Source organism: Telmatherina bonti, assembly GCF_933228915.1.
Source record: "Telmatherina bonti genome assembly, chromosome: 9".
NCBI classification, from domain to species: Eukaryota; Metazoa; Chordata; class Actinopteri; order Atheriniformes; family Telmatherinidae; genus Telmatherina; species Telmatherina bonti.
In genome coordinates, this window is record NC_136627.1 from 8,820,241 (window position 1) to 8,841,915 (window position 21,675).

General features: G+C 40.6%; 1 long non-coding RNA gene across 1 annotated transcript; it reads right to left on the reverse strand.

The window, feature by feature from the left end:
• Positions 1–355: 355 nt before the first annotated feature.
• LOC306760600 lies at positions 356–12,622 on the reverse strand. The gene is made up of 3 exons (XR_013771447.1): positions 12,531–12,622; positions 12,342–12,430; positions 356–900 (listed from the first exon to the last, which is right to left on the reverse strand). It is a non-coding gene; the product is annotated as an uncharacterized lncRNA (long non-coding RNA).
• Positions 12,623–21,675: the final 9,053 nt, after the last annotated feature.

Genomic DNA, 21,675 nt, shown 5'->3' on the forward strand with positions numbered 1-21,675 from the left:
GTTTGACTTATAAATAAATGTTTGTCCACATTCATCACAACTGAATGGTTTGTCTCCAGTGTGGATTCTCACGTGTTGGTTTAAGTTTGACTTACTACTAAATATTTGTCCACATTCATCACAGCTGATTGGTTTGTCTCCTGTGTGGCTTTTCACGTGTATTCTAAGATTCACTTGATGAAGACAAGTTTCACCACAGATCTCACATTTGACATTTTTTGTCCCTGAGTGGACTCTTTTCTGCAAAGTAACACATTGCAAAGCTTTTAAACATTTGTCACTGCTCAAACAGCCAGAAGACCTTTCAGTTAAGTGGCTCTGATGAGATCTCTGGGAGTAAATCTCTTCACCACAGTCAGAATCGAGCTCTTTTATGGCAGTGTTACACTCCACATCACTGTTTACAACTGACCCATGTGCTCTGCTGTCATTCCAGTCTTTATCACCACCTTCCATTTCACCTCCAAAATCTGGCAAATGTTTTTTTGTGAAGAGCCTGAAGCCTTTTTCTCACTATTTGATTGTAAATAAGTGCTTAGGTCTGGATTACTGGTTAGTTCTGGTCCTCCTCATCAGAGTCTGACCTAATCTGTTCAGCAGGATTATTGATCAGAGCTTCTACCTCTGTGTTGCCTTTAGTTTGGGTTTGATGAAGGTAAACTGATTATAACAACGACAGATTCTTTTTCATCATCTTCACTCTTCACAGTAGCTATCATCCTTGGTAAACTGGAGACACTGTCCAATAGAACCATCATCAACTGCTCTCCATCCTGGCTGGCCATACTTCCTCTGGTTCCTCTATTATGAAATGGGACTCAAGGTCCTGCTTGTCCAGACTTCATTTACAAGGACCTCTCTCGGAAATCACCAACTGCTGCTGCACATCTTCCGGGAAACCTGAAATAAAAATACAGATAAAGCTGGAGTTCAAAATCATGCAGTAGATAAAAATTTCCCATAAGACATTTTCACAACTGATTGGTTCATCAAAAGTTGTAGCTTATTTGTATAACAGCTAAAAGTCCAGTGGTTTACTTCTCACACTCAGGCTTATTACAGCACAGCAAAGAATAATAATTACATTTATAACAAATACAAATTTGCATGATACTGGTCAACATGTTTCAGTTTGTCCTGTTAGACTAACTTGACTTCATGAACACAATACAAAGGTGCAATCTAGTGGTTGAATTAGAGCTGCAACAATTACTCGGGTAACTTGAGTAAACTGAGTGCAAAAATTGATTGAGGCAAAATATTTGCCTTGAGGCTCCGTTTAATTAATATCACCTGGTGATATATTTTAATTTATGCATCATTGCGGCATTCTCAGAATACTGCGCTGTTCAGGGGGACTACATCACTGTTTTAGTAAATATAAAAAATATTTAATCCAATCAAGCCAATCCACTTTATTTATAAAACACATTTTAAAAACAGAATGTTGCCAAAGTGCTGCACAAAGGTGAATATCACAATATAAAATAACACTAAATATTAATGTCGTTAAAATCATAAAAACAGGTAAAACAATTAAAAATAAATACCCACTAAAATAATTAAAAGGAACAATAAAACAAAAGACACAGGACCACACAACTCACACAGTGTTAAAAGCTAAAGAATAAAAGTGGGCCTTTAGACGAGACTTAAAAGCACTCCACTGTGGAGGCAGCTCGGACATGGAGGGGGCAGAGCATTCCAGAGTCTCAGGCCAACTACGGAGAATGCCCTGTCCCCCCTAGTCTTAAGTCTCATCTTAGGCACCACAAGCTGGGACTGCCCCCGAGACCTCAAGGTGCGAGCTAGGGTGTAAATTTGGAGGCATTCTATAATGTATTGAGGGGCCAGTCCATTTAAAGCTAAGAACAAACAATAAGAACTTAAAATCAATTCTAAAAGGTACAGGCAGCAAGTGGTGAGAAGCTAAAATTGGCTTGATGTGTTCATGTTTTCTGGTACCAGTTAAAAGTTGTGCAAGAAAGAAATGGAAAATGAAAGCAAGAAGAATTAACAAACCAACTCATAATGGGTGTGATTCAATTCAGGGTCTGCACACTTGCAGATGCAGATTCATCTGCTGCTTACGTCATAATGGCGCGCCAAGTGCTGTCCAATTCAAAGGCTCCTTCTAATCCTCCCTTCAAGTCCGCCCTCCCTGATCCCAGAATTCATTGCACGCCTTATAGAAATTAATAAGCAGCAGAGCACCAGTTCTTTTATGAAAATAAAAAATGTATATATATATATATATATATATATATATATATATATATATATATATATATATATATATATATTCGTCCTAGCAGACAAGCTGGGAGGATAGCGGCAGTGTCCAATAACCACATATGAATTTAATTACATCCATCCATCCATCTTCTGCCGCTTATCCGGGGTCGGGTCGCGGGGGCAGCAGCCTAAGCAGGGAAGCCCAGACTTCCCTCTCCCCAGCCACATTTGCCAACTCTGCGGGGGGGATCCCGAGGCGTTCCCAGGCCAGCCAAGAGATGTAATCCCTCCAGCGTGTCCTGGGTCTTCCCCGGGGTCTCCTCCCCGAGGGACGTGCCTGGAACACCTCACCAGGGAGGCGTCCAGGAGGCATCCTGACCAGATGCCCGAGCCACCTCAACTGGTTCCTCTCGATGCGAAGGAGCAGCGGCTCTACTCTGAGCCCCTCCCGGATGACTGAGCTCCTCACCCTATCTCTAAGGGAGAGCCCGGCCACCCTGCGGAGGAAACTCATTTCAGCCGCCTGTATACGAGATCTCGTTCTTTCGGTCACGACCCACAGCTCATGACCATAGGTGAGGGTAGGAACGTAGATCGACTGATAAATCGAGAGCTTCGCCTTCTGGCTCAGCTCCTTCTTCACCACGACAGGATTCGCCACCTCAGGATTGGTGGCCTCACCAATCCTGAGGCCACCAAGTCGGATCCCCTCAACCCCTCGGCTGCGCCTAGAAATTCTGTCCATATAAGTTATGAACAGAATCGGTGATAAAGGGCAGCCTTGGCGGAGTCCAACCCTTACCGGAAACGAATCCGACTTACTACCGGCAATGCGGACCAAGCTCTGACACCTGTCGTACAGGGACCAGACAGCTCGTACAAGGGGGTCCGGTACCCCATACTCCCGGAGTACCCCCCACAGGAGCCCCCGGGGGACACGGTCGAATGCCTTCTCCAGGTCCACAAAGCACATGTAGACTGGTTGGGCAAACTCCCATGCCCCCCCCAGGACCCCAGAGAGGGTATAGAGCTGGTCCACTGTTCCGCGACCAGGACGAAAACCACACTGCTCCTCCTCAATCCGGGATTCGACTATCCGGCGGACCCTCCTCTCCAGGACCCCTGAATAGACCTTACCAGGGAGGCTGAGGAGTGTGATTCCCCTGTAATTGGAACACACCCTCCGGTCCCCCTTCTTAAAAAGGGGGACCACCACTCCAGTCTGCCAATCCAGCGGTACTGCCCCCGATGTCCACGCGATGCTGCAGAGGTGTGTCAGCCAGGACAGCCCCAAAGCATCCAGATCCTTAAGGAACTCTGGGCGGATCTCATCCAACCCCCAGGGCCTTGCCGCCAAGGAGCTTTTTGACCACCTCAGCGACTTCAGCCCCAGAGATAGGAGAGTCCACCCCTGAGTCCACCAGCTCTGCTCCCTCATGGGAAGACGTGTTGATAGGATTGAGGAGGTCTTCGAAGTATTCCCTCCACCGACCCACAACGTCCCGAGTTGAGGTCAGCAGCACCCCATCTCCACTGTACACAGTATTGATGGAGCACTGCTTCCCCCCCCTGAGCCGCCGGATGGTGGACCAGAATCTCCTCGAAGCCGTCCGGAAGTCTTTCTCCATGGCCTCGCCGAACTCCTCCCATGCCCGAGTTTTTGCCTCGGCAACGGCCGAAGCCGCATGCCGCTTAGCCCGCCGGTACCCATCAGCTGCCTCCAGAGTCCCACAGGCCAAGAAGGCCCGATAGGACTCCTTCTTCAGCTTGACGGCATCCCTCACTGCTGGTGTCCACCAACGAGTCCTGGGATTACCGCCACGACAGGCAACAACGACCTTGCAGCCACAGCTCCGGCTGGCCGCCTCAGCAATAGAGGCACGGAACACAGCCCATTCGGACTCAATGTCCCCCGCCTCACCCGGGACATGTTCGAAGCTCTGCTGAAGGTGGGAGTTGAAGCTCGCTCTGACAGGGGACTCAGCCAGACGTTCCCAGCAGACCCTCACAACACGTTTGGGCCTGCCAGCTCTGACCGGCTTCCTCCCCCACCATCTGAGCCAACTCACCACCAGGTGGTGATCAGTTGACAGCTCCGCCCCCCTCTTCACCCGAGTGTCCAAGGCATGTGGCCGCAGGTCCGACGATACGACTACAAAGTCGATCATCGAACTGCGGCCCAGGGAATCCTGATGCCAGGTGTACATATGGACACTCTTATGCTGGAACATGGTGTTCGTTATAGACAATCCATGACGAGCACAGAAGTCCAATAACAAAACACCATTTGGGTTCAGAGGGGGGGGACCATGCCTCCCAATCACTCCCCTCCAGGTCTCACTGTCATTGCCCACGTGAGCATTGAAGTCCCCCAGCAGAACAATGGAGTCCCCAGAAGGAGCACCCTCCAGCACTCCCTCCAAGGACCCCAGAAAGGGTGGGTACTCTGAACTGCTGTTCGGTGCATAAGCACAGACAACAGTCAGGACTCGTCCCCCCACCCGGAGGCGGAGGGAAACTACCCTTTCATCCACTGGGGTAAACCCCAACGTGCAGGCACCAAGCTGGGGGCTGATGAGAATGCCCACACCTGCTTGGCGCCTCTCACCATGAGCAACTCCAGAGTGGAAGAAGGTCCAGCCCCTCTCGAGGGTACTGGTTCCAGAGCCCAAGCCATGCGTCGAGGTGAGTCCAACTATATCTAGTCGGAACCGCTCAACCTCGCGCACAAGCTCAGGCTCCTTCCCCACCAGAGAGGTGACGTTCCACGTCCCTAGAGCCAGCTTCTGCAGCCGGGGATCGGACCGCCAGGGTCCCCGCCCCTTGCTACCGCCCAGCTCACATTGCACCCGACCCCTACGGCTCCTCCCGCAGATGGTGAGCCCACGGGATTTAATTACAGTCATCCTCAAATGTATTCATTCCCTTTCATTAAAAGGGCTGAATTTATAACTATCACTCAAATAACTGGAGACTATGGAACAGTAGCTAAAAATGTGCTAAATTATAATGTAATGATGTAAAGGTACGGTTTTGTCCTTTAATTGAGTCAAAGAAAAAAACAAACAAATCGGTCTTGGACAAATTAGAGCACTTTTCTGATGAACAGTGGGACAAAATACCTGTCAACAGGTGCAGATGTCTGATTGAGAGGAACAAAATATTAGTTTATGAGTGATGTAACGTGATTTTATCCCATTTTTTTTGCTTTTTAAAAAATCTTTCTATTCAAACAAAATTCGAAAATGTGATTTTTATCAAATTTTTATGATTTTTATGAATACATTTGTCAATTTCAGCTTACTTCACAGGCAGCTGTTTTTCTCCTTAATGGGAGGGTATGAGTACATATGAGGAACTGTATGTCCATCTAACCAGGATTATTTTTCACTGAAGTTAACATCAGCTTGACAAGATGAGCTGTCAGCCAGAGGAGAGCTGGTCTGGTCTGCCTCTTCCTCATGTTTGTCATCTAGACACACAGGTAAATGAAAATAAATAAAATTAAAATTACTGGCACCATTTTCTGTCATTGTAAAGAAAATTTTTTCTTTTTTGAGGAAGAATTGGATCAGTAATTTGATAGACTTTGCATATGTAGCTGCTAGGCAACGGAGGCCTAGAGCACTATGGGTAATTCTTGTACATTAGATGGGCAGTCTCATTTCACTGGCAAGTCAATGCACTTTGGTGAGTGCAGACTATGTAGAACACGTCGTAGCCTACGCAATCTTCCCACTTGGAAGTATTCAGTCCCTGAAATGAAACACAGCCAGAGATTGCACCATCCTCAGCACAGAAGATGAACGACATTGTTGACACTGTCCACCGACTAGGAAGGAAAGAGGAAAAAAGGTGATCATTTAATTTGTCAAGCAGCAACACAGAGACAAAATATGGAGGTTGACAAAGGAATCTTAAACATGTAAGTGGCCAGGAGTTCACTTCTCTGAAGATCTAACTGCAGCAGACAAGCAAACCAGGGAGGCGTAATGGCGAAAGCTTCAAGAGGCAAAGAAGGTAGGATGAAAGCCTACTTTTGCAGTCCCTACTGATTTATTAATTCTATAATTACAAAGTGTTGAGAGTCGTTCTTTTTCTGGCTCTGTTTTTTCTAAAATCACATTTTTCTGTGAGGATGCGGGTCTGGTTAAGCAGGCGCAAACGTGTAGTGAGGGTCTTCTGGGAACATCTGACAGAGTCAGAGCAAGCTTCAACTCCCACCTCCCGCATAGCTACAACTATGAGACAGGGGACACTGAGTTCGAGTGGACTATGTTCCGTGGCTCTTTTGTAGAGGCAGACAGCTGGAGCTGTGGCCATAATGTCATTGGTGCCTGTAGTGGTGGTATTCCCAGAACCCGGTAGTGGACACCTGTACTGAGGAATACCTTTCATGCTGAAGGAATCCTATAGGCCTTTCTGGCCAGTGGGACTCTGGAGGCAGCTGTTGGATACTGGCATCCCAGTGAGATGCTGCTCTGGCTGTTGCCAAGGCAAAAACTCGGGCATGGGAAGAGTTTGACTCTTCTGGAAGGCTTCAATATTCTGATCCACCATCTGAACACTTGGGAGGGGGAAGCAGTGCTCTGTTAACACTATGTACAATGGAGACGGGGAGCTGTTGACCTCAACTTGGGACGTTGTGTGTCTATGGAAGGAATACTTCCAAGACCTCCTGAATCTTAAACAAAATACAAGTAAAAAAAATACCAGACCAGGTCAACAAGTCCTGTGAGTAAAAATACAAGTCCAGGCCAGTAGATCCTGTGAATGCGAGACCAGGTCAATAATTTCTGTGTGTAAAAATACAAGTCTGGGTAAGAAAAAGACTTGTGAGTGGAAACAAGATCAGGTAAAAATGGGGAATCTCGGGGGATGGAGGAGCAACTTAAATCAGATTTACCCATTATGGTGTTTTTGAAGAAGAAATATGGTGATGGATGTTGTGAATTTTTCTCTCTGTGGTGTGGAAGGTTTTGCTTTCCTCATGGAGGATTGCTTAGCAAGATCCAGCTGAAGAGGTTGAGAAGTTAATTAGAGAAAGAACGCAGTAGGGTGTTGGAAAAGAAAAGGATTAAATGTGAAAATTTAAAAACTATGACTAGAATGAATGAAAGTTTAAAGAAATGGCAACAAGAATGTGTTATAAGAGAGAGAAAGGAAAGTCAGGAAGTTATGACTGGTGTGACGCGTGATGTTTATCTAGAAGATATATGGTAAAGACGTATGTAAATTTTTAACGTTCTGGTGTGAAGAATGTGTGTTTAAGAAGCTCTATGAGCATGTATCATAAGGAAAAGTTGGAACAGAAAAACAAACCTAACGTGCGGGCTGGTTCACTCTACATAAGAGGAATTAAAAATAGAGGTATGACCGACTATTCTGTGGAGAGTTGTGTGGAAATATTGTAGGTTTTTTGTTATTTTTTGGTGACTCTTTTCCTAAGTGAATTAAAATCGTGTGATTGGCTGGCTTTGCTGTAATCACGGGGCCATTGCAGCTATTCACACAGAAAAATCAGCATGTGTGTAAGTTTGCTTATATGATGGCAAGTCCTGTGAAAGATCTGCAAATGTTAGTGGTTGTAGGATCCACATATCTGTTGTACCTTGCATCAAAATTGTATATGCACAAATTGCTGTCCACACTAACTTATGATGAAGCAAATTTTCTCAAGTCTAAGAACAAGAACATATTGAAGATTGAATATCAGATCACAGGCATTTTTCCAAAAGATGACAGTAAAGCCTGGTTCAGGCAGACTCTGTTGGATATGACAGAACGTGCCTGGATGGACTGGGAAAGAAAAGGGAGAGCATTATCTTCCTCTAACAGTTTAGTGAAGAGGAAGTTAAAGATTAAATGACGAACATATGTATTATTGTACATAGGACCCTTTTTACTAGAGCAAACACAATTCTATCATCTGAGAAAATTTTTAAGTGCAAAAACATATTGGAAAAAGTAGAGGATAAACCAAAAGATAAGGGATGTGATTTATAGCATTAGGCACTGATTCTGTTAAATTAACATACATTGCGTGGACTAAATAAGCTTAGATTTCTATTTTCTTTTAGACATTTATATGGTGACTTTTGTTACTTTCTGATTACAGTTATTTTATATTTATTTATTTATATTTAGAAAGACTTTTGGCTGTGCTTGTTAAATACCCAGCTGAAAGATGTTGAAAATAAGCGTAATGTTATAGGAAAAAAGAGGAAAAATCTGAAGCTTCAAAACAGGAATGACACACCAATGTCATCTTTGTAGAACAAGTGTTAGAGCTGTGTTATCTGCTTAGCGAGGTCATGTTCAGCTTTCTCAGGGGAAAACTGACTTATGGATCCACTGACAATATAGTCTCACACAGATAGAGTTATAATCCAAAGTCCAGGATATTCCACATGATATGCTCGCAACAGTATTCAGACAATGATTATGAGACTATAATCTTTATTTTCCTCTAACTCGACAAAAATTCACCATATGACCAAATATGCCTCAGAAGCTCGTCTGCTGCACGGTGTTGGCCCCGGCAGCTTGCCGCCCCTTTAATCCTTGTCAGCATGCACCATGGTCTCCACAGGGACCCCAAAATGTCTATCATGCCCGAGGGGGATTCAGGGGGAGGACTGGGGAGAATAGGGAGTTCTTGGTCTGGGCCACTGCAGAGTTCTGTGTGTCACACATGCGGTCAATCAGGACACTGGAGCAGAAACGGTCCCTACAACATGCCGCAACACTCCACCTCCCTCCTGCTTCAGCTCTGAGTCCTGGAGCAACACCTGAAACGCTGATGTGACAGAAGGGCCACTGCTGATGGGGCCCGGGGATCCCAGAACCAGAGAGTCTGGCAGAGCCCTGCTGGTTGTGACTGTGAACAGTGTGGATATGGATTTTATGGTGGACACGTGGGCTTGATTTTCAACTTTGACCTCTGAAGGTGATGGATTCTCCTTGTCCTCTGACTGTTTCAGTTGTGGGATTTTCTGGAAGTAAGAGAATAACCGATGTGGCTGGCAGGTAGCACAAATCCCACCACAACTACAGAGTCCGATAATATTTTCTGGAATAAGCTGCACCCTAATTCTGTCAGAAAGACTGTTGTGTTCACTCAGTTCACTGTGGATCTGTAAAACTCTGAGCTAAATTTTCCAGTGTTGTAATGAACCTGGATGGCATTACTTTAGCTTCCAGTGCTACAGTGTGAAACCTTGGAGTTATATTTGACTCTGACCTTTCCTTTGGCCCACATATTAAGCAGGTTACTAAAACAGCCTTCTTTCATTTACATAATATAGCCAAAATTAGGGACATTCTGTCTCAGAGTGATGCAGAAAAACTGGTTCATGCTTTCTCTTACTGGGCTGTCCTAAATATGCCCTGAAAAGCCTTGGGCTGATCCTGAATTCTGCAGCCAGAGTCCTGACCAGAACCAGCGGGAGAGATCATATTTCTCCAGTTTTAGCCTCTCTTCATTGGCGGCCTGTTGAATCTAGAATAGAATTTAAAATCCCTTCTCCTCACATATAAAGCTCTCCAGAACCAAGTACCACTATATATCAAAGACCTCATAGTTCCTTATATACCAAGCAGAGTACTTTGTTCCCAGACTGCAGGTTTACTTGTGGTTCCTAGAGTCTCAAAGAGCCGAGCAGGAGGCAGAGCCTTTGGCTATCAGGCCCCTCTCTTATGGAATAAGCTCCCAGTTAGTGTTAGGGAAGCAGACACCCTCCCCACCTTTAAGACTAGGCTGAAGACTTATATTTTTGATAAGTCCTATAGCTAGGGGTGGTTGGCATCCCTTAATTATGCTGGTATAGGTTTAGACTGTTGAGGGACATTTCCTGATACACTGAGCTTCTTTCTCTCTCTCTCTTCATATCTCTCCCTTAAATCTATCTATCTAAATTAAATTAGTTCTTCCTCATCACATTTCCAACGACTCCTGAAAATTTATAAAAATCCGCCCATAACTTTTTGAGTAATCTTGAACACAAACAGACCGATAGACGCGAGTAAAAACATAACCTCCTTGGCGGAAGTAACAACCAGGTTCATTGCATATAAAAGCAGACATCACCACCTACAGTGACCCCACACCGCTGCAGACCTGCTTCTCGTGGAGTATGAATGGACCTGATGAAAAAGAATTTATTTCTTGTTCTTACAGCCTTGAGAGCAAGAACACAGTTCTTGTTTCTCGTGGAGTATGTAACAAGCTTAACGGTGTGTTCAGACCAAACGCGTTTTGAGCATCAAGAGTGGCAGGTTTCCGTGTAAAGTCTATGTGGAGGCGCGGCAAAGGAGTGTCGAGCATTCTCGCGTTGTGTTTTGAGCGTTTTGGGTGTCGGTGTTCCATGCAGAATGCGCCAAAAATTTTAAAAAGTTTTTAAGCTCAACATGCGTTCCGCAAAAACCAGAGATGGGCAAAGCTGAACTTTTGCCACTTGACGCGGGGCATCAACCAATCAGAGTGATCAGCTCGCAGCTCCTGGAAGATTTCTGTGGCAAACCCAGGCATGGGGCTGAGATGCCATCACTCCGTGCAATATTTAGGATAACCATTCCTTGCTAAAAAGCTGAATGTTACTGATTTGGCAACGTAGCAGGATACGTTGCCTAGCAACACTTTGTTTGGGGGGGGGGGGCTGGCGGCTCTTTGCTGAGTGCGGCTCTTGTTGCATTAACAGTGACTATCACTGCCCTACGACAACGTTCTCTAGCTTTATTTATTAAATAAAACCATGTCATAGTCATACTGAATCCGCCATCATTCAGACTGACCGGAAGAAAAGCGCTGCATTTCCCCCTCTCTCTTCTGCCTCTCTTTTCTGTCTCTTCTTATCTGTATTTTTAGAGTTTTAGCGCTGTAAAATAAACACAATTGGTATGACAAACTGACTGTTGTGGTGGTCTCTTTGTTGACGCCCCTGCTTATTAGCCTCGCAGGCTACACCTGGAATACGGCCACTCAGTGCTTTAAGTGGAACATAATAAGTGGTGGTACTCCCTTAATTACTTGCTGTCAGTTTGTCTGCAAATATGGGACAAAAACATGGCTGATATTTACATGTAGATCTATAAATTGATCTGTAGATTAATAGTTTTATAGCACAGAAATGACAAAAAAACAAACACAGCAAGTTCTAAATCAAATCCACATTTGCCAAATTCAAAGTGCCATGGAGACACTTTTATGAACTTTAAGCCTCATTGCATGGACATTCAAAATAACACTAGAAAGTAAATACATAACTTAAAGTTTATTAACCCTTTCGTGCATGAAGAAATAATAAAAACAATGCAACATTTTTGTAAAAAAAGAAAAAAAACTGAAGTGGTTTATTTACAAAAATACCCTCCTCAGTCATGAATATGCAAGAAAAGAGCTTGTAAATAGGTGCCCACTACAGGGCCACTGTACATGAAAGGGTTAAAAACAAAACATAAAAAAAACATTTAGACTTATTTATATTATTAGCAGACTGTTTTAACAGTGTTTTACTATTACACTTTTCCTCTGTGAAATATGTTTTTCACGGCATTAGGCCTGGTCCAAGCCACTTAGCAATATTATCTTATCTTTAATCTAGAAATAGTCTTCAAAAACTCAAAATACTGACCAGCCATTCGCTTAGTTTGCAGCACCTGGTGTAATGAATGACTGTTAAGTAGTACTACTGTCATCACTCAACTCTGCTCCAGTTTGTAACATTACAGCCGCCATAGTTTTTTTTTTCTCCGCCTTTCCTCTCATTCCAAACACGTCCACTTCAATGCAAACACAGAAGCGAGTGAAAAAACGTGACATACGGCGTGACGTTGTGGGTTACAACAAGCGTTGTAACCCATATATATATATATATATATATATATATATATATATATATATATATATATACACACATATATATATATGTGTGTGTGTGTGTATATATAATGTGTGTATGTGTGTGTGTCTAAACCATAAACCTCCCAAAAAGGTAGAATTTAAAAGTGCCTGTACTACGTACCGGTGCATACCGGCCGACTTAAAGCACTGCGGCCACTTACTTATTAAACCAAGCATATCACACCGAGGGGATGTAAACCCTCACCTGCTCTCCTGACGAGACTTCCCCCATTAAAGAAACGTCTTGATCTGATCCTTGTTCTGTGGCGTAGTTTCTCCCCAGCGAGCTGGTCTCTGCAGAGGACAGAAACCAACATTAGTCCGTATAAAAGGTACATCGGACTCACCAGCTGTAGCTTAAAGTAGGCTATCAATTAAATAGTGCAGAGAATACCTTGAGAGGAAATGAAGAGGATCCTTCAGGTCTTTATTCGCTGATCAATGTTTTGGCTTCCTCCTGCTCGTTCTCCATTTTCCCCTTCGTTGTTAGACATCATATACATAGATTCTACGTTGTGTCACGCTGCCTATTCGAGCTGACTTCTCATCGTGCCGCCATCTTGGATGGGTCTCCCATGCGCCTCCAATGCAGTTCTTTGTAAGGTCTAGGCCCAACCACAACAGTAATTTCACCATTTTTTTTCTCAGTTTTGTTTGTTACAAATGACAGAGATATTGTTATGATACAGATCACTGTAAAACGTTAAAAACACATGCAAAAATATTTTTATATTATTTAAGTAAGATATAAGGTAGCTACAATTTAAATAAATGCATAAATGAATTTGATACAAACATGTTTGATTGTCTATGGATGTTTTGGATTTATCTATCCATTTTTATCTGGTCAAATAAATTATTATTCAACCATGTGAAATGTAATTCATCCATCCATCCATCCATCCATCCATCTTCTGCTGCTTAAATGTAATTCCAAATGATTTGCTCTCAATATTTCGCCGGTTATTGCAACCGTATGGTGAACAAAATACGGGAATAGTTGCTGGCTTTCTCTTGACTACGGTTGACTCTCTTTTATTCACATTTATTAATTTATCAATATAGAGATACAGTTGTACAAATTCTGAAAATAAAGTTTTGCATCAAATCTATGCAATTCAGAAGTTACCCAGAAAAGCAGATCATAGACATCATATAAACATATAGAAGCCACATTGTATCAGGCTGCCTATACGAGCTGATGTCTCACTGTGCCGCCATCTTATATGGGTCTCCCGTGCGCCTCCAATATGTGTAAGGTATAGGTCCAATCACAACAATAATTGTTTGAATTTTTCCCAGATTTTTCTTACAGTTTGGTTTGTTACAAAGGACAGAGTTATTGTTATGATACAGATTAAATTAAATTGATACTAAATTAATCAATTCTTCCTTTTCACATTTCCAACAAGTCCTAGAAATTTCATGAAAGTCCGTCCATAACTTTAGTTATCTTGAACACAAACAGACAAACAGATAAAGCCGATGAAAACATTACCTCCTTGGTGGAGGTAATTTGGTGCCATGTAAAATTCTTTGTGAAGTGTGGCGGGCAGTATAAGGCCCAAAAGACAACGCGACCTTGGGAGTGACCCAAGGAAAACTGTACAAGTCCAAGTACCCAGCAGACAAGTTCCACTTAAAAGAATTTATTAAAAAGAAATTAAATGAAACAGCTAAAACTAGAAGAGTACTCCTGATGAATGATTTATATGCAGTTGTATAACCATTTGGAGAAGCACAACTATATAACTTAATTTATTATGGTAATGCATCAGGATTTGAAGCCACAAACATGTAAACAAGAGCCCATTTCTTTAACCACTACGCCAGCACAACTCTCCGCCATACCTTGGCAGAATAATCAAATATTTTTTATCATCAGAATGGGAATGTTTTTTTCTTTTTCTTTTTCATTTTTTTTTTTTTTTACAGTTCCTGCAATGTGTAATCGGCAAAACAGCTTAAGAATTAAATGTGTAAAGTAGCACATAAGATCTATTAGACATAGATCAGCATAAGGACAAGAAGTACAATCATCTGATATGATTTATGAAAATCCAGCACACCTGGATTTGAATTCATGACCTTCTGAACAAGAGGCAACTCATTTTACCACTATGCCACTACAATTGTGCTTCACAACCAGGAGTGCTAATATTTTTTGCCATTGGTATGAGATTGCCTTTGCCACCAGTGTGTAATCAGCAGAATTGCAAAAAAGATGTGAAAGGTTGAACTGCTGTAAAGACATCAAAGATTATTTTAAATAATTTGAAAATACAACTACAATTCTAAAGTCAGTAGTTAAACTACATCAATCATGGCAGAAAACTATTTAGAACTGCTTGTGTAATCAGTTAAAGATTTTATTGAGCATTGTGGTTTTATTTGAAGCACTTTAACAACAAAACTGTAATATTTAACCGTCATTTCTGCAGTTTATTTTTATCTTGAACTAACCCTTCGTATTAATTGCACAACTTTTGAGGACAGACATTGGACAGGATCTATCTTATTTGTGCAGACAGCCCACACTTTAATTAAACAGTTTTCAGCCAAAAACAAAGCCAAAGTCAAAACTCTTTGATCAGATCAGTCCACAGCACTCTGTGTGCAAAACTGACATACCATTACACTGTACAAGACTTGATTTGAACCCGTCCCATGTATACCAATGCATACCTGTGTACCAGTGTAGAAAATGGACCAGTTGCTGAGTTGCATTTTCTGTTTTGTCCAGTCACAGGAATGGATTTTAAAAATTGACAAAACCTTAATAACTTGGAAAAGTTCAAATGTTATAAAGACCAAAAGTCATGGCACAAATCTTCTGAATTGGCTTAAGAGTTTGATGCTTGAATGGTTAAAGTGAAACGAAAGCTGTAGTGTTTCACCGTCCAATCTTGATTGGGTTTTAAGGACATTTATCCAATCACAAGGCTGAATTTATTTTTACAAATACAAATGTGAATGCCCATTTATTGAACGATGAATGATTGAAATGAAATTGCATAAGTATAAGAAATTGAAAAATAAAAAAGCAAAACTAACAGCAGTTTAGTTCAACCTTTCCCTTTTTTGTGATTGGCTTTTTTGTGTGTGTAGTGCAACCAGCAAATTCTGTTTGTTACCAACTAAATCAGCATAGTATCAGCTAAGGCTTTTTGAAATTCTTTTTTTTTTTTTTAAAGGAGGGTCTGTTATATCAAGTCAGCTCTGTACCTCTTAGTGGTACCTATTGATGGCACCTAAAATGAACATTTACCTCATTACCACTAGATGGCACTCAAAGACCAAGAATTAAAAGAAACTCCGCGCTTTTCAGTCTATGGTGCTTTTCAGTTGACCAAAAGATCAATGGCTTCTTCTTCTTCTTCTTCTTCTTCTTCTTCTTCTTCTTCTTCACAGCAGTTTAGTTCAACCTTTGCCTTTTAGCAATCCTGCTGATTACACGCTGCTGGAAGTTCTAAAAAGTCATTTTTATGCCATTAGCAAAACTCTTCAATAGTTCTGCCAGTACCTTTAACATCCTCTTTTCAATCAAAATGTTTTACCTTTTTTCCACACATGTATATGATGGGAATTTCAGTTTGTTGTGTTATTTTTCAGTTTATATTATAATAATTTCTCATAAATCTCATATTGATATAGTCTTCATTAATCTTCATGTACAAGTTAAAAGTACATGAAGCACTGTGGGAGAATGTCAGTGCTGTTTGGATAAGCAGGACATCCCAGCGACGTGCAAAGGTCAGAGTGGTCTGACCAAACTGGCAACGGGGAAGAAGAGCAGACACGCATTGGACTTTTGAACCAATTAAACGAACACACACACACACACACACACACACACACGGTCAGAGCAAACACATTCACATGGACTGAAAGTCGCATATACATACACGCACGGAGGAGTCATTCACCATCAGTCAAGTAAATTTCACAAGTAACTAAGGTGCCTATAACTACACGTAAACAAGACCAAACAGGAAAATCAAAAGAAGGGGATAAATATCCTGTAATGGTACATTTACCATTTAAATCAATTAAAGCCAGTTAGTTCAAGAAAACATAAATGCGGCCTAGCAGATATTAATGAATGCAAATGCGCTTGAACCATCTAAAAACATATTAGACATAGTCATTCTTTGTTAAAACGTCGAGTAATCCATTGGTTGTGGCAAAAAAAATATTTTAAAAATGATCAAAATCTATCTACCTCTGTAGTGATGAGTCCAAGGACCACATAAAGGACCACTAACATAGTTGAAACTCAGGGGAAAGCACCACTCATTACAGTCCGAACCACTGATGTTGTCGCCCTCTAGTGACAGGGACCACTCATTACAGTGGTCCGGGTGGTCCGGACCATGGTCTAGATCAGACCACTATTTTCGCAACAACCCCCTCTCACGCCAGGGTCAGATATGGCGTGGAGGTAGGGACATTTTACCGCCAAGTCGTGTTTTTATAAATCCCAAAAGGAGACTATAATTGGCTACGCCGGGTTTTGTGCGTTTGACAGCTTCATAAATGAGGCCCCTCATAGACATCCTATATACATAAATGCCATTGAGCGCTGGAGAGTGAACCAGTGTTATCGCCATAATGAATGTGTCTCCGCTTTCGAGTCTTGCTGCAGAGTCAACGTAGTTTCCCCACATAACTGTTTTCTGTGGAACAATGCATATATATTACACACAAACAAAACACTTTTCTCATAATTGGCTGCTAAATAATATTAACACAGTAAATAATATACTAAATGCAAATGATAAATGTTACTCCTATGAAGTGTTTATGGAAAAATATATTAATGCTAAACAAAAAGAGCTTTACATGGTGGCATAATTACCTCCGCCAAGGAGGTTACGTTTTTACTGGTTTTATCTGTCTGTTTGTGTTCTAGATAACTTAAAGTGGAACTATTCAGTGCATTTCAGGCTAATTTATTTTTATTTCTGAGACCAGAAGGGCTGGGATTGATCGAGTTATTGTCACAAATCGCTATATTTACTTCAGACCGACCCTCTCCGTAGGCTGTCAGATCAGCCTGCGGGCAAAACAAGTGGATTGAGACTCTTCCACATTAAGCCCCGCCTCCCGCACTACATCGGGAGCGCGCACCGCACCTGCTTTCGCCGTCATTGTAACATCTCATAAACAGAAGGATTAGGCTAATATGAACTCAATAACAAGAACAAAATACAATGTCAACACATAGCATACAGCCCTACATGTTGGAACCTGAATCAGACCCTGAAAATAAAGTGGAAAACAGCAACCCACAGCAACGAATGCAGCAGGATGTCTCTCTTTGGTAAACTCACCAGCCATCGTTGGAAATAACTTTATCCCAAGTTTTCCACCCACCTGATGTATTTGTACATGCCCTTGTTAACCAGTAGAAGGTAACCAATCACCGAACCTTATCCCCCGGGACGTCACAAGGATTTCCAAGTAGAAAACACTCTCTAAAATGACACGTTTTTCATTGACATGGAAACCGAACGGAGAGCATGTTGGAACTCAAACTCAAACTCAAACATGGGTTTAGGTGATAAAAAACAGTGCCGTTCGCATGTCTGGTGAGGATTCAACACTGTAACACTGTAGAAAGCTCAGAAAACTCGAAATACCATCATAGCACCCCTTAAAAAAGTTATGGACGCATTTTCATGAAATTTTTAAGACTTGTTGAAAACGTGAAAAGGAAGAACTAATTTAATTTTGGTGGTGATCCAGATCACTGTTTGGATCCAGGAATTTTTTGAAGACCTTGTTGGAGATTTATGTTCTTCTAGTGTTTTTCTGGGTAACGTCTGAATTGCACAGTTTTGATACAATACTTTATTTTCAGACTTTGTACAATTATATTTCTTTATTGATAAATCAATAAATGTAAATAAAAGAGTGAACCGTAGTCAAGAGAAAATCAGCAACTATTCTCGTAGTTTGTTTATCATATGGTTGTAATAACCGGTGGAATATTGAAAACAGATTGTGTAGAATGACATCTTACAAGGTTGAATAATAAATTTATTTAAGAATATAAAAATAGATAGACAAATATAAATGCATCAAAAAACAATTAATCATGTTCGAATCAACTTCATATATACATTTATTTATATTGCAGCTACCTTATGTCTTAATTAAATAGCATTATAAAAAAATATTTTAGCATAAAAGCACATAAAATTTTTAATATTTTACAGTGACCTGTATCATAATATTTCTGTCCTTTGTAACAAACCAAACTGTGAGAAAAATCAGGTAAAAATTTGCAAAGTTATTGTTGTGGATGGGCCTACACCTTACAAATAAATGTATTGGAGGCGCATGGGAGACCCATCCAAGATGGCGGCGCGATGAGACGTCAGCTCGTATAGGCACCGTGATACAATGCAGCGTCTATGTTTATATGTGTACATTTAAAAGAGAAGGTTTTTTTTTATTTTGAAAATTAAAAAAGTAGAAAAGGACTTGACATTTTTGTACAACATGGGAAAGTTTCATATTGATAAAAGGAAATGGGCTGACGGCAAGCTGAGCTTTGCAATGTTTTTACAAGAACTTTTTCAATACAGCACCATCATTAAAGATTTTTTTTTTTAAACCTATCTTCATTTAATTACAGTTCTGTATTTTTTATTCGATTGTGTAATAAAAAACAAAAACAAAAAACAAGGATCAGATAAAGACGTTTCTTTAATGGGGGAAGTCTCATCAGGAGAGCAGGTGAGACTTTACATCCCTTGGTGTGATATTTTTGGTTTAATAAGTAAGTGGCCGTATTCCAGGGAATTATGTGGTAGTGACGTTTGCTGCTTCGTGAGGTTAAGTTGTTGGTGGGGCAGAGTGGAGGCTCTGTGGCGTTTATGTTACTTCAAGTTTTGATTTTTCTGTGTCCTGAGGGCACAGTCACATCAGCCTTTTTTTTTTTTTCTTTTCGAATCCAAAACAGCGATTATTTCGTCTCCACATGGAGGAATCCGAGTTTTCTTCTTCACATCGGTCTTGTCCTTTCTTTGCTAAATATCAGAGTACTCCAATGAGAGTTGCGTCACTCTAATAGACGTCTATAGAATGAATGGAATGCGGAAGTCACGTGGTTCATGAAGCTGCCCATGGTTTCAAACGCCAATAGTTCCACCATTGACCGGTGTTTTGGAAGCATTTTCTTAGGTAAGTGGCTGAAATAAGGACAGTTTTTGGCGTTGTGAGTCATTAGCTAGATATTCTGCAACAAATTAAGTCAACTGTATTATTTAATTGGGTAAGTTTAAGTTCATTAGTTGTGTAGTTAACAAGCTAGTGGAAGTTTAAACTGTGGTTAGATAACAGGAGCCAGACTCTAGGAAATCTGTTTTTTTTTTTTGTTTTTTTTATCATGAATTTATTGCAGTTATTAGTCGTTGTTTGTTTGCATGGAAATATTTTTGTTGGATTTTAGATTTATGCTTTGGTGATGGCTGAATTAGTTTAGCTGAATTCCTGGTTGTAAACTAGACAATGTAATATTAACTACATACATAACTTTTTTCCCTGAGTTTAGTTGGAGTTATACATCCATGAAGAGACAAAGTCTCAGTAACACCAGCATTAATGCATAGACAGCCTGGTCCTGCTGGATAAATCTGTATGTTATGAGTTTAAAAAATAAATAAGAAATAATTGATTGCATTAATGTGTGTTTAATGTTTTTCCAGTGGATGTCAGAGCCTGGTGAACCTCCAGGTTTCCTCTGCCTGTTACAGCTGCTGTAGTTTTCCACAGTCTTTTCCATCTTCTGCATCAACATGAAACATATAAATGCGTTGCTGCTCCAGTACGTCCAGTCGTCCTCAGTAAGCTTCGCAGTTCCTCGTTGCAGCTCCACGTTGCTGTGATTACCTTCTCATCCAGTTTGCACACATTCTCCATCTCTGTGAGACTGTACAATAAATATACTGTATAAAAATGTTTTATTGTTTTCTGTTTGATTGAAAGTTGTTTTTTTAAAGATGTGATAAACTGATTTAATGTTAGTAACCATCAAATATTTCAGATTAATTTATTATTTTTGTTAAAACTTTACATTAGTTTTCTGGCTAGAACAACAAAGACAGGGTAACGCATGTATTTATTCAATTTACATAATGAAAAGTGAAATATGAATTATATAATGATTTGATAATGTGTCCTCTATGATTAATTGGATTAGATTAATTTAAAAAATTGATGTCAAAATTCCTAAATCAATGACAAGAATATATTATTGATATATTAATCCCAAATCAGCATTTAAAGGTTCTGCATCCAATTGACCTTCAAATCATTAAAACTTCTTTAAAATGATTTATTGAGATCATATCTGCCATTCAGCTCATTTCCCATCTGACACCAGTTAGAACAGATAAACTGAATGGTTTCCATTGCTGGAGCGTTTGGAGACAGCAAATCCTGGCAAGAGACAATATAATGGGTTTTGTTCTTGTTGTAATAACAAGAATCAACACAACATGAATCTGCATTTGTAGATAAGTTGTTTTGCCAAAATTATTAATGTATTGTAGGTAATTTCCCAATTTTGTGTTTTCTATTACAATTACATATTTCAGGTCTTTATATTCCAGTCTACTAAAGAAGATATCCCTTTTTCTGAAAATCAATATCGGAAAGCTTCCAAAAATACTCAGTGTAATAACAATCAACAACAGGTGTTCTTGTGGGTCCGTATCCAGATCACAAAAAGTGCAGTTATTGTTGTCAATGTGAAATCTTTGTTTTAAGAGGTTGTTACAAGGATATATATAATTTAAAGTCTTAAAATGTGTTCCTTTAGATGCAGGTGATATTGAGAGATTGTTAACATCAGAACCAAATACCCCAATCAGCCGGGGATGTCCAGCTGTGGTCCACAAGGGCCACAGTCCTGCATTTTTTTCCATATATCCCTATCTCAAAACCCCTGACTCGAAGGAAATAGTCATCATGTAGAACTTCTTTGGCTGTTGGATCCATTTAATGAAAGCCAGGTGTGTTTGAACAAGGATACATAAAAAACCCGCAGGGCAGCGGCCCTCGACAACCAAATTTGGACATCCCTGCAATAAGCTCTTTGGGATAGTCTTGTAGTAAATACCTTACTTTCAAAGGTAAAGGTAAAGAATCAACATAAGTATACTACGTCTGATATTGTTGGACATTTTCTGTGTGTGAACCTAACATCTATGTAGAGAGATGGGATAACAGGTATCCAGTTATCATAAATGACAATTCCCTTTACCATGTTTATCATGCAACATGGAGTAGCTTTTATCACTACTAAACATTGTTGCTTTGTACATTTTGCCTTGAATTTTTTTAAACAAATTCACCATAGTCCAAAAGATTTTTCTTATCCATTAAATGTAGAATTGACCAAATACCTCCTACCACCCAGTCTCCAAGAAACAAAGATTTTCTTTTTGATGATATCTATCTGTTATTCCAGATAGGAACATTCTGTGGAGTAAAATTAATTATAAATCAGTTTAAAATATGTGAACCTT